A 14,218-nucleotide genomic window follows, 5' to 3' on the forward strand; every position below is an offset into this window, starting at 1 on the left:
ACCAAAAAATCTGGGCAATTTGGGAAAAAGTGTGTGTATGTCTGCGCTCAAGGAAGATCGCAAATTTGGTACCAAACAAAAATTTTATAGATGTGTGTGAGCGAGGGGAGGGGGGTATAGAGTGGTAATTTATTCGGGTTATTTTTGAGTTGAAAACAATATACAAACGTTGAGAATAATGTACAAACGTTATTCAACATTTTCTACCACGTACCATGTCAATCTTATTAAGAAAATGAAGTTTCGATTGAATCGAGTGAAGTTTTGATCAATGATTGGTAAACTACCAATTCATACAAGTGAGATTTTTATTAAAATCTTGTACTTATGGATCATTTTCGATACATGAATATTGTTTTCACCGCTAAATTTTGAAAGTCTGTAAAATCTGGGTACCCTGATTAAAAATCTTGGCAAAATCTGTTTCTGGCCAATATCTGGACGAAGGGTCAAAAGTCTGTGTACCTGGGAACCCAGATTGCATGATAATTTTTCGTGCAGGCACAAGCAGTGGTGTCAATTTGATTTATTGTTTATCAATGCCAAAAGACATACCCCCGTTAAACAGCTTATAACATTTTTGTCTAATAAGATACGAATTTATGGTCTTGAACAAAGTTGTTCAACGAAAAATTTCCTTTAAATAAATTTATAAATTGGCACACAAACTATTAGCAGCCTCAGTTTTATAGAATAAACAAAAATGATGTTGATTTTTCAATACAAAATACTCATTTTTCCCATACAAACCTAAAAGCTAAAGTTGACTCATGTTAACGTTACTTAAACTTTTGCAACAAATCATGGATGAGATTTGAACCAAAACGAAGCTTTCTAGACCCCAGGGATTAAGAAATTCCAATATGATCTCAAATCTACCTAGTCTACTGGATTAGTCAAACTATTATTTGCATTGTAATTTTAATATTGTCAATAGAACTTGGAATTCCTTGCTTTAATTTTTATCGGTTTTTATTGATCACTCGATATAATCCTTAAATGATAAATTGAAAAATTAATATATTTAGTTGTTATTGCGAATTTAAAAAAAGCAGGAGAAAATGAAAAAGTCGTTTATCTCTGACTTTGAAAACTTAAATAAAATTTCTATTTTTTCTCCTTTTTCTCAAAATAAAAATCAAATATCAAATATTCTTTTAAATTATTAATACATATTAAACTTTTTACCTAGTCGAGAATTAACATTTCAATTAAATATGTTTAATCATTTAGGTTTTCATTGCAGAAATTTTTGATCAACCTTTCCATTGAAAACAATGAGAAAATGTTTATCAAAATGATTAGAAATTAAAAATTAATAATCAGTAAAAAAAAGAATAATTTTCTCCCAATTTTAAATGAGAGATTTATTTATTTCCAGAAAAAAAACGATTATTTTTTCATCATTCTAACACCGGCCTTGGGGTGGCAGCTTTACGCCAAAGTGTTGATCATCCACCTCCCACGTTAGGGTTTGATGTGCCGAATAAAAATAACAAAATTCGGTAACTAAAGTGTGATTTCTACCTCCTCTTATCACTATCCTAATTACGGCAAGTTTGAGCCGACCCTGGGAATTTTGGGGAATCTCTTGTGACTGAGCGGGCGTAACGAAAGGAGAGTTACAAATTGGAATTTTGAATAAAGAATTTTGATTAAAAATCTTTTATGGAATATCTATTTACCTGTCCAATAAAATCTCACCCTTGACTTGATGTCCGTTTGCTATAATGTAGAGGAAAATAAAAATGATTATATTAATCTAATCAAAATTAATAAAATAGTGTATCACCTTGCTTCAGCGCACGAAAACAAACCGATTACAGTTTGATAACTCGATTGCTGATTTTCCAGATCAATTGCTGGAAATTCCAGTAATTTGAAAACCGATTGCTGATTTTTCAGCAAAAATGACAAGAACACAACCGAGTGCTTAAAAATCCAGTAATTATAAAACCGATTGCTCCAGAAAAAAATTGGATTGCTGAACGTTTCCAGCATATTTTTTTTTGGCTGGATATCGTGGCAAAAATTTACTGTGTAGACAATTGAAGTGTTAAGGGTGTGGGATTATGTCTTAAAAAACTTTATTGCTCTTACAGGATTCAGGTACTCTGAATAAGTTTTTCAAAACCTAATGAATATCTTGAGTGTTTCTATTTCTTGTAAGTTTTTACCAAGTAAGGAAAACAAGTAAAATATATGTAGTTGGTTTCAGCGACATAACATTTAAGCATTTTTTTTTACATACAGTTGGTTTTTTTTTGTGAATAATTTCTTCTTTTCCGATTTCCTTTGTCTTACAGTTCAACAATAGTGCATCATCACAGAATGAGAAGAAAATCGGTTTCCTTCTCCCGGAAGCATGTTTTTTTCATCAATCAATAGATATCAGCTCTTCATTGTTGTCCTTATTCCAGTTGGTATGCTTCAATGACTGATTTCCAACATCAGATCAGGGTGCAAAAAATGAATCACCCGCAGATTGCGGCAGTAAAGTTCCGCCTCATCAGTTTCCTCACAGCTGCCAGGCTGCTGATTGATAATCGATCCCCCACTGCACTACTTTGAAAGAAGACTCTGTTTGGGGCGCATTGGGGATGAAATTACCAGGGTGCTTGCATTCCATGAACCAGAACGAAAACTACTGCTGAAAGGATCCCTTTCCCCAGTCTCCAATTCTGAAACTCTTCTAGGCAAATATTGGTACAGCTTTCAGTTCCTCAATGTAGAAAATGAAGCAGCAGCAGAAAGATAAGTAAGAAAAAAGTTCAGTCTGTCACCCAAACCTAACGTCAGTTGTTAAGGATAAGGATTGCTGCTGCTGGGGGTGCTGAATCTGTGCAAATGCCATCATTGACAGAATCCTACAAATCCGGAAGCCGTGAGTCGATAAATTTCGCTAACTCATGATGATGAAAGCGCATCAATGGAAGCTCGGGAAGAGGAAAATTTGCCAAAAGAGATGGGAAAAAATTGTCACAGATGAATGGGAAGAAAGTCGAGAAAAAAAGTTCCTAGACTGACATTGCCGAGCGAACTACAGAGACGAGCGAAAAAAAAAGTGAAGAAATGAAATAAAAACTATCACTAGTCAGCACTTTAGCTTTGAGTCAGCAGAAAATAAAAATAATCTTCTCTTTCAAAGAATCATGAAGACGATTTGAGACGTATATTGACAAAAAAATTATTCCATTTAACTTTTCAAACCCTTTTTGATTTTTTTTGGAAATAAGTTATTGCTTTATATTTACAACACACTTTCATTGAAATAATTCGTTGATAAAAATCGCTAATTTTTTTCTAAATTGGTAGAAAACTCAAACGGATTTTGATTTTTAGGATTCAGGTTTATAATTTGTTTCATTTTATCTCAATAGAAATTTCAAATAAAAGCAAAACTTTAATAGTTGTTCATTAAAATTGTACGTCTCGGTGGTCGAGTGGTTAGCGTGGTAAGACGGTAATCGCTGGTCCACTGATGGCATGGGTTCGATTCCCATCTCGGTACTGGGTGTTTAATGTTAATCTTAAGTTGTCCACGTCATTTATTCAGTCTGTAAAGCCTATTCGGCTAAGACGGTGTATGTCTTTTAAAAAAAAAATCAACTTTAAAATTTAAGTGCTAACATTATCTTTACAACTAACTCGAATGCAATTGCTGATGATTTTATACTCAATTCTTTCATCTACGTTTCCTTTGCAATGGACAGCAATAGAAGTCGTTTTTCTTCAAATCGCTTCAGCATTTTTTAGTGGAAAAAAAATGGATGCAATTTTACTTTCGCACCAGCTTCGCTCTAAAGGAATGAGAGAAAATCAAAAGTGCACTTTCCGTTTCTCAGAAATATGGAACTTAAAGTGCAGAAGAAGCTATAACTGAGGTGAAAAACACTGTATTTTCTATCGAATATTTTCCTCCTGGACAGATGTAAGCGATTTCCTAAAAAGTTTATCGTTACTTTATTTTTCTAGGATCACCTAGTTCCACCTCAGCTGTTATACAGAGCAAGCATTCCAGAAGTTATGTGCATGTGAAATGAGCTAGGAATTATGAAAGATTTAGCACACGAACGGCTTCAAATGTTCTGGGATATTCGATGCAATTTTTGTGATTTGATCTTAAAAATTTTGCAACGATTCTCTAATGAGTATCAGAGAAAAGTTATTTAATCATTACAATATGATGATTTTTTTATATTCACCTGAAAAAATAGCCTAGTATTACCAATACCAGAATTTTGACTAGAGGTTCTTAGCCACTAGTGATAACAGAATTTTAAGTTTAAAAAATGTGTACAAATTTCTGAATATCTATGAGTTTTGTTAAAATTTTCAAAAATGTGCTACTGATTTTGTGACGAAAATTTTCAGCTACTTCATGCCAAGATTGGGTTCAACTGAAGTATGTCAAGGACTTACGCAACAATGAACAATTTGATGAGAGAGATATTTTCAATATAATAATTAAATAAAAGGTGGATTTTTTAGGCGCTGCAAACAAATTGAAATATTGTACTACCGTGTGCTTAGATCATGAAAAGAGCATTGCTAATGTTAATTCAAAACTTTAAAGTCATACTGAAATTCGTCTTGAAATTCATTGCAAATATTTAATATTACGTTTTTTTTTTAAATTATGTTAAACTTTGTGAAAATATTTAATTTAGACAGTCAGTAATCTTAACTCTAGGAAAAAATCGCCAGGAAAAATAAAAAAACTTAGAAGCAACATTTGAATTCAAAATTTTTTTACAAATTTTTAAGTTTAAAGAAACAGTATTGCCAATAAGGATTCTTGATTCCTTAGATAAAGAAAGGAACTGGAATGTCTTACGAACATCAAATGTTCTTGAAAATTGTGCCAAATGGGACAAAACAAAAATGCTAAAAGCTCAAAAATTTATACAAAATTTTTTTTTTGAGTATTGAATATTGTTTGAAAATGAAACAAAATTTATTCCAATACACCAATCTTTAGAGTATAAAATTAACTTTGTAATGCCATATTTTAAAAACAATGGTAAACTCTCAATTATCATCAGAAAAAGTTTTCTACAATGTTCATTTGGATTCAATTGATCCCTAGAGTTTGTGATCATTGCTGATTACAAGATTACTAATATATTTCCCAAAACTAATAAAAATTAAATAATTCTCTGTTTAAAAGGACTAAAAAAAGGTTATTCTCTTGACTTTTATAAACTGTGGAATAAAGCTAACATGACCAAAAGAGTCAGTTGACATTCTGTCTTCGGATTTCATTGGATTTTTTTTCAAATTTTAGGCCTCCTGAATGAAGCACCAAGTTTCTTTCAATAATGGATTGAGTCTCACTTAATTTTAAAGATATTTTGTCCCATGGAAATGCTTTTAATTTATCAACGAAATCAAGTACCGTTCTCAATTTTGAAGCATATAAACATGAAAATACAAGCTGTTAGAAAATGAAAAAAAGCGAAATGCTAAAAATTATCAAATGATTTGAGACAAACAAAAAACAGGATCGAGTATCCCCACTTGCCCCTACAATTATGAACATATTTCTTTTTTCAAAAAAAGTACTTGAAGGTGGATTTGAAACTCAAATTTGAGAACATATTTTGAGACCATTTTTTAAGATGTGGTGTAGCATAGGGTTACCAGATCCCGCAACACCAAAATGAGTACATTGAGATCATTTACCCAAAAAGTCCGGAGAATCATTCATTTATCGAGCTTTGCGCCCGGATGGTATGCAAAACAGAAGTAAATGGATGTACATGTTTCGTATTATCTGAGGAAGCCCCTGCTACTTCGAATAAGCGGGGTTCTACTGTAAATGGAAACCAAAATATTTCAGTTCAAGCGAATTCTGTTAATTTGTTGAAGATATGCAAAAGTTTGAATTTTCGAAGAGATAGCAGTATTTGGATGATGCTGATCCTGAGAAACCACAAAAAAAAAAACATTATAAAACAATCCATTTCCATTTCCATTTTTCTTTTTTATAGTCGCGTACACATCCTTTACAATCATTATTTGAGATGTGCCCGCATTCAAGCATATTATCTACATTCTGTACATACTGACACATACTGATTACTGTTTGCATACTCAAAGGCGCTTATCGCGATCACGTCTCAAAATGCATGTTAATGATAATAAGATGTAAAAGTAATTTGTTGTAAGCAGTATTCTTTCCGTAGTTTTTGCATAAGATGTGAAACAACCTCATAAAATGCAAGCAATTCATAGATTTTTTAGATGAAATGTCTTTCAACAAAAAAAGAGTACATTTGGTGAAATTTCACAAAAAGAAGAGTACGCCCATTTTTCGATCGAAAAAGAGTACATGTACTCTTAAAAGAGTACGTATGGTATCCCTAGTGTAGCAATTACAGTCAAACGTTAACTTTTGAAATGCGAAATATATTCTGTTCTTAGAAAAAATATACAACCCGAAATAAAACTAGAAGTGACGCTACAAAACAGGAACAATGTGAATAAAGCGCACAAACTTCCAAATTTGACAGAATGCCATTTTTCTCACATTTGTTATTTTTGAATTAATCTTTTACACAAGCTAGATAAACTTATAAACTCTCCATTCAATGAGTTTTGAACATTTGGCGGGAACAAGGAAGAGGTATATAGCTATTTAAGTGAAAGTAGAAAAAATTGAGATTACCTCACAAGATTTGCTGAAAAGTTGTCAAATTTTACGTTCTCATCTCAAAATTTGGCAAGACTCTGTAAAAAAGTACATTCTTGTACATAATTTAAAGCTTAGTTCTTTTAGAAATGGGACACTTTCTTTTGCTGATAGCTTATTTACCAGTAATTGAACATTCAAAATTTTGACAGCATATTGCTGCATGTAAAAAATACTATCTTACCTATTTTTTCAAAATTAAAAATTTTAGCGTTTTTTTGATATATTATCGATGCAAGAGAAAAAGAAAAAAATCATTTTGCACAGTATCCTTCAAAATCCATCAAGCTTGCAAATAACAGCTTTTTTAATGTTCGGGTAAACCGGATATGCGTGGAAAAGGTAGATATTTCCGAGAAATTTCTGTACTAGTACATATTTTTGTGAAATAAGCATTTCAGAATGTTTTTCAACCAAAATTGTACCAACTGGTCCAAATCCGGTAGCGGAACATTGTGGTAATTCCGTCTTTAATAGGGCTGTTTTCACCAGGGATCAACTTTAAGCAGTTTTTAAGGCCTGTTTGAGGTACTGCGTATTTTTGACAGACAATTGCTCTTGCCAAGGTCTTCTGAAAGCATATGGAGGATTAAACCGATGACAAATTTGACATATCTTGAGAAACACATGTGTCCGTTTTTCCCGAACTTGCATCTTTTTTATCAAGACGTTTGTTGCTCAAGCCCGTCGACAAAAATTCGATGTTTTTCTTTCAGAAGGTCAATGAGAAGTCTAATAAAGATTCCACCGTTGAAAACGCTTTAAATTCCCGTAAATATTTCGATTTATGGACTATTTTCTGAGTTGAGAAAATTACATCGAATGGTGCAGCCTGAAAGTTTTTGTTTGTTTGTTTAAAATTATGAGACCTTTCTTGCTGTTAAACAGCAGAGGATCTCGAAAGTGTTAATTTGAAATCAAGTACTTGTTTGGTAATTTTATGAATAAAAGATTAAATTGAAATTGATTCCGAAGAGAAATAAAATATGGTTTAAGTTTTATGCAATAAACATACTGTATAACTTTCACGTAATCGCTTTAACTATTTCATATATTCTCATATAAAATCAATAGAAACATAAAAGCAAAATCAGAATTCAAGTAACGATTTTACCACTTTCCTCAATTAGTAGGTATCTTCAATATGTTTTTTCCAAATTTTATAATATGACTTAACCTTTAAAATTTAATAACTATTATACATACTATTATTTTCATATACCTTTTTTTTTAATTCTTTACAATGTTTAAGTATTGGTTCATACTTAAGTTAGTGCCCATCACAACCTTGGCAAGACTTAACTTCTTATATTAAAAAAAACTTATCTGGATACAAAAAAAAAGACAATAAAGCGGCTCTTGGAGAATTTTCATACCTCATCTGGTATTTGGCTCATGATTCTCGTGAAAATGTTATAAGGTGAAAAAGTTCCAAGCATAAACACAGATGGAAAGCTACGGATAAAAAAAAATAAATATGACCCATTCCAAGCACCCCTCAACTGGAGACCCGAGTTTTATTTTTCATGATCCAAAAATTAATTACACAGCGTTAGAAAGGTTATTTCTTGATTGTCATTTTCCATTAAAAGATTTTCAGCTACTTTATTTAAGAACTGAGTATGTTAACGTTGAAATTTAAAAATTTTAGTATGAAATTTAATTGATTTTTGCAAATATTCTTTAATTATAACATAACTTTGTCAAAAATCTAGCTATGTCAAAAAAATATTGCAAAAAAATGGTAGAAAAGCCATCTTTTAAGCATGATATAAAATAAACAACAGTCACTGCAGGTTTACGCTCGAGATTCGTAAATAAAGGTTTCTATTTTTAAGCGTTGTGACGTCACGAAGATTCTACTGTTTTTAAATTTATGATTTACTGAAATTTCTCATATTGCTTAAAATTGGAGGTCTCTTCAAACTTTTTGAGTGAAATTTAATGCAATTTTTAGATTGAAAATCGGTTCAGCAGGTTGTGAGTTGCACCCGGGTAAAGAATGCGTTGTGACGTAACGAAAACTTATTTACTTTTTTCGAAAACGTTCAAGACTTTTTACTTCAACACTATGATATCTTTGTTTCAGATTTTTATCGCCGTTATAATTGTTGTTAATATTTCAATGGCATTGCGGCGAGATGAATTCTAAGTAGAAATTCATGACTTTGTGAAGTATATAGGTGGATAGATGAAGCGAGTGCGCTTCGTAGAAGAAGTGAGTTGAAGAAGTTGCAAAGTGCGCAGCAAAGGATTAACCAACAGCTTTGAGCTTTCTTCAAAAATTTGCCCTTCGCTTACATCTTCACCGCCTACTCACTTCTTCTACGAAGCGCACTCGCTTCATCTATCCACCTATATATTTCACAAAGTCTTAAATTTCTACCTAGAATTCATCTCGCCGCAATGCCATTAAAATATTATAATCAACACTATGATAGTATTTCTTCAATACAAGTTCAACACAACAATGTGCTTCAATAAACGAAATCCATTATCAAGTTTTAAAAGAAAATATTTTTTTTTTTGCATTACCTCAGTTGTTTCTAATAAAACATATAAAACAGCGCTTAAAACCGCTGGATTCAAGAATAAACAAACGATCAAACAAATGAAATCCTCATCGATTTTGTAAAAGAATATTTGTGAATCATAAAGCAGGTAGTTATCTGTTATTTGAATAAAAATCTTGCAAAAGATCAAGTTCTTCATATATCTTTGTTAGAATGGAAAACACCGCTAGTAGCTTCTATTTCTTTCTGGCATTATGTTCAAACAAAATAAGTTCCATGAAATAAATGTGATGAGATTCAAAAAATCTTTGAACATGGTAAACCTAATAAATTAACTTTTTTTTATAAAAAAATCATAAGATTTTCATAGAAATTAAATTAATAAAATAAGTTAAATTATTTTTATAAAAAACTGCCCTTATTGAAATTTCCACCTCAAACAATGTCTCTAGAAAATCCAAATCGAACCCCGTGTTCACATAAAATCTCACAAAAGAGACTTTGAACTGAATTACAAAATTAAATAAATTCAAATATGTACAAGGTCTCATGCAAAATTTGGGTCAGATTATTCTAAAGAAAGGGGTTGCTCAACGCACCTGAAGTTTGTATGAAATTATGTAGATTTTGTTCGGCATGATAAAAAAAAACTTAAAAACCTTTTTAACTAAACCATTGTCTAAATGGAATCTTGAGATAAACTATTTGTCATAATGAAAGTTTTGTGAATGACTATAATTAAAACAAATCAGCCGATGGGGACTTCAGAAATTGGTGCATAACTTGGTTTTCATGTCCTTCCAAACCCAATTTCTCATAATTCCATACAAATTTGAGGCTCATTGTGCCCTCTATTTCCGTGGGCCAATCCCCAAATTTGGCACTGGACTTTGTGTTAGGCCTAGGTTCTATTTGAGCTTGCAATTTATAAGATTTTCATTAGATGGCTGATTTAGGCACTCTTGTGTCGATTAACTATCTTGGAAAAGATCGAAGGCTTTGAAGTTATCATTTATTTTTCCTTTCCTTTGCAATTAAAGATTAAAAAGATTCAGAAACACATTTCAACGCTTTTACGAATAAATATTTCCTAGTTTTAGTTTTGTCCTAAATAATATTCACATGATCGCACAAAAAAACTTCGAAAAAAATTGATGTGAGCAGTGTTGCAAACCTTATCTGCTTGTATGGGCCTTTGAGATTCAATTCCTTTTAATTTTTTGGGAATAAATGGATCGATTTCATCACCAAATCACATTATTTTTTAAGTTTTTAAGCATTTTAAGTAAACTAAGCATTCATTTTAAGATTATACTTTGATTTATTTCATGTAGCTAACCATAAATTTCGTGACGTCACAACGCTTTGCAAAACCCTGCTTAAAAAAAATGGTGCGTTGTGACGTCACGAAACTGAATCGCTCTAAAATAAATTGATATCAAAATTTGAAAAAATCAAAAACAGCGAGTTGTTGGTTTTAATGAATCGATACTTTTCTGAAATTTTCATAAAATTTGATCAAATAGAAGAGCAGAAAAATGCGGCGTTGTAAAAAAAAACTGAAAAGTGGAAAAAGAGGCGCGTTGTGAGGTCACGCTTCCTTTTGCTTATATTTTGTATTACTTTGTATTTGTATTACTTACTTTGTATTCTATACAAATACTTTTGGTTTCAAATTGCAGAGAATTTAATTTTGACCTTATAATGTACAATTTTTAACAATATACGATATGACCTGTAAAACTTACATACAATATATCAAAAAATTGTTTTGCAAACGTTGTGACGTCACGCTGGAATGGGTCATATACAAGATTTTTGTAAATAACAAAAATTGTTTTTGAAATAATTTAGGAAAAAAATTATAAAAATATATATGAAATCAGTACATCAATCCAATCAGCTTTATTTCTTAATAATAATGCTGTCAATCTTTAAACAATCAATTAGACATTCGAACGAGGCTCATTTTCTTTCAGTCCTGTATCAATCATAAAAATGTGTGTAGTGGTAAGCCTGACAAACTCTAAGTCAATACGTTGACTATGCAATTTCATCCAAAATTTAATAAATTCAATTGGTCATAAATAAAGCAACACGGTTATGCTAAATTATTGATATCTCATATATCCTAAGGTTGCCAGATTGCCTGGTTTTATCCGGGTTTGGCAGGATATTTAATACAAAATTTGACAAAAGGCCGTCGTTCCAACCCGATTGCCCGAATTTCATTGAAAAAAGTCCCGATTTATTCACTTTACTTGCCGAAACAAAACAAAACAAATTGTGTTGTAGAAATGTTCAATTAATGCGTCCAAAACAAAGTTTTTTGGGCACGTTTTGTTAAAATAATCATAAAAGGTTTTTGGCAGCCTAAAACACGAAATAAAAACTGCTGATGAATTGAGATGAAAAAACATTTTTTTTTTCAAGTTTTTTTTCTTGATTTGTATTGAGTAATTCCTGGATCAGCCATTTTAAAATCAAATACCAGGATTTTAACACGTTCTTAGATAAAATATCCCGGATATTTCCGGCCAAGGTACGTGTTTAAAAAAAATCCGGTAATCTTAATATATCCCCATACAAAATGTATGTAAAAAATAAACAAAAAGGGCTTTAACTTTGTTCGAATAGTCCAATCGTGGTCTTTTGAAAAGTTTTCGCTGAGCTCAAATTCTTCACTTCAAATAAGTATTTCAGATTTTAATAGTGTTGCCAGAAAGATTTACGAGTTTTTAATCGATTTTTTTTATGTTTTTTCATTGATTTCTCAACTTTGGCTTTTGAGGGCTGACTCAATGTTTTCCAATCAAAGTGAAATTTGGCACAGTTTGTTATCTTGATAAAAACAAAATCAAGATTTGGCGATTGAAGCAGTGAAATTTTGGCATGTGAACAGTCACATATAGCTAAAGACCGGCCTAGGGTGCAAGTTAGAATCAAAGTTTTTACACAAAGTAATGGTTTTCAAAACTAATAATATATTTCTGGTAGTTTTCAATGATTTGTTTCCGGTTCAAATCAGAATTTGTTGTGCTACATACAAATAAACATAAATAGTAGGCTGTAAAACTACCAGACTAAGTGATGGAAAAAATCTTTAACTATCTTTATATATTCGATCTTAAAAGATGCAGACGTAATTTGTTTGTGACTTTTAACATTAGGTTAACTCATTATGTTATTGTTAAGGTTTTTTTTCAATGTTTTATTTATTTTTAGAGGCCTTAAACTAAGGCTCCAGGTTGCCGGTTTTATCCGGGTTTGCCCGGAAAATCACAACATAACTTGACGAATGTCTTGTCTGGCACGGTTGCCCGGATTTCATTAAAAATAGCTCGAATTTTGCCCTGATTTATTCAGCAAGTTTTTTTAGCAAGTTTTTTAAAAATAATCATGAAAGTTTTTTGAAAGCCTTAAATGCCATTTGACAACTTCTGATTAAATTAAAAATTCAAGTCTGTTATGTGTTGTGAGCCTACTTGGTTGATTAATTTAACTGAATCTATCGATCGCTTTGATTTTGTGTTTTTTAAAGTTTGTTTTTTAAATTTATGATGTTGGGTTTTGACAAAAAATAAACTGGATATTGCCCGTATTTTTTGTTGACATTTTGGAATCAAATGCTCTGATTTTACCAGGTTTTTAGATAAAATTGTCTGGATGTGTCCGGCCCGGGTACGTGCTGAAAACATTCGGGCAACCTTACCTCAAACAATATCGTAAAGTTATTTCTGATTAAAATATGTAGAAAAATATAGTTTTGTACAATCTATCAGTTTCGCAGGTTTTAAATAAATGTTGCAAGCATACCTCTTCTCACCCATCAATCTACCCAACTATGTCAATCAAATTCTAATATTCGCGCTCAAGTTATTCAAAAAAAAACATCAAATGCCAGTTTCACATAATCATCATTGGCAGATCGTCTGACAGGTCCTCATAAATCATTGATTGCGATCGTCACAACGAACAAATATAAACTGAACACAAAATTCGTTGATTATACGACGATCAATTTCGAAATTCTCAATATTTTCGGAAATCGTCATCAAATCGATCGGAGGAACCAACGGTCGCAGAAAGGAAAAAAAACCGCGACATCCCCGCGACAGTTCCCGATTTCCTGACGACGATGTTCGCTTCCCATCTGACCATCAAAACCATATCATAGCCGCGCGTCGTGTTGGAGAAGGTTAACCTTCTCGAGTTTCCAACATTTTTACGATCGCAATAAAATAAAATTTGATACATATTTCTCGTTGTCGTTCTTGTTCTCTTTGAGGTCTTCTTTTCCGGGGGGCCAAGGAGGAAAGAAGTATTCGTTTCCTCCTGAGAAAGAGAGGAAACCCATTGGTGATTTGGGGTGAAACATAAATTTCCGAATTGGTTGTGGTGGAATTTGAGACAGACCATCGAAGAAAAAAACCGATCGCTGAGGTGATTTCAATGGATTAACCCCTGAGCAATTTCGAGAAGTGGTATCCAAATAAGGAAATGGATACTTACATGTGTCCGATATGGAATTTGAAAGGTTTCATTTCGATACCCGATTATGAGTTACATTTATGTGTTGGAATAGAAATCCTTCCAGGAAGCTTTTCGAACAAATCCTAATACTGAAATTAGTGAAATGAAAATAAATTTCCAAAAAACTGCAATGGATCTTAACAAAATTCAGAAAAATAAACAATTGGGCACTGTGAGTTGTGAAATAAAAAAAAATCAAACCTGTAGATTCTCCACCGGGAAATTCTAAAACAAGTCTGTCTGTCACAAGAGCAAAAATAGCTCAATTCATTTTCGGACCTAGATTCTTGTTCCCAGTACCGATCAATGAAAACCGCACTCATCAATGAATGGAAAGCAAGCCGAACGCAGTCGTTGAATTTGGATCGGTGCTGATTGACAGCCGGGCATGTATGGGAAAAATTTGCCTGCCCGTCGGAAGATTTCGCTTTGAATTTTCTTCGACCCATGACGAGGCGGCAATTGATGGCTTAATTAT

This window comes from Uranotaenia lowii, chromosome 2, assembly GCF_029784155.1.
Source record: "Uranotaenia lowii strain MFRU-FL chromosome 2, ASM2978415v1, whole genome shotgun sequence".
NCBI classification, from domain to species: Eukaryota; Metazoa; Arthropoda; class Insecta; order Diptera; family Culicidae; genus Uranotaenia; species Uranotaenia lowii.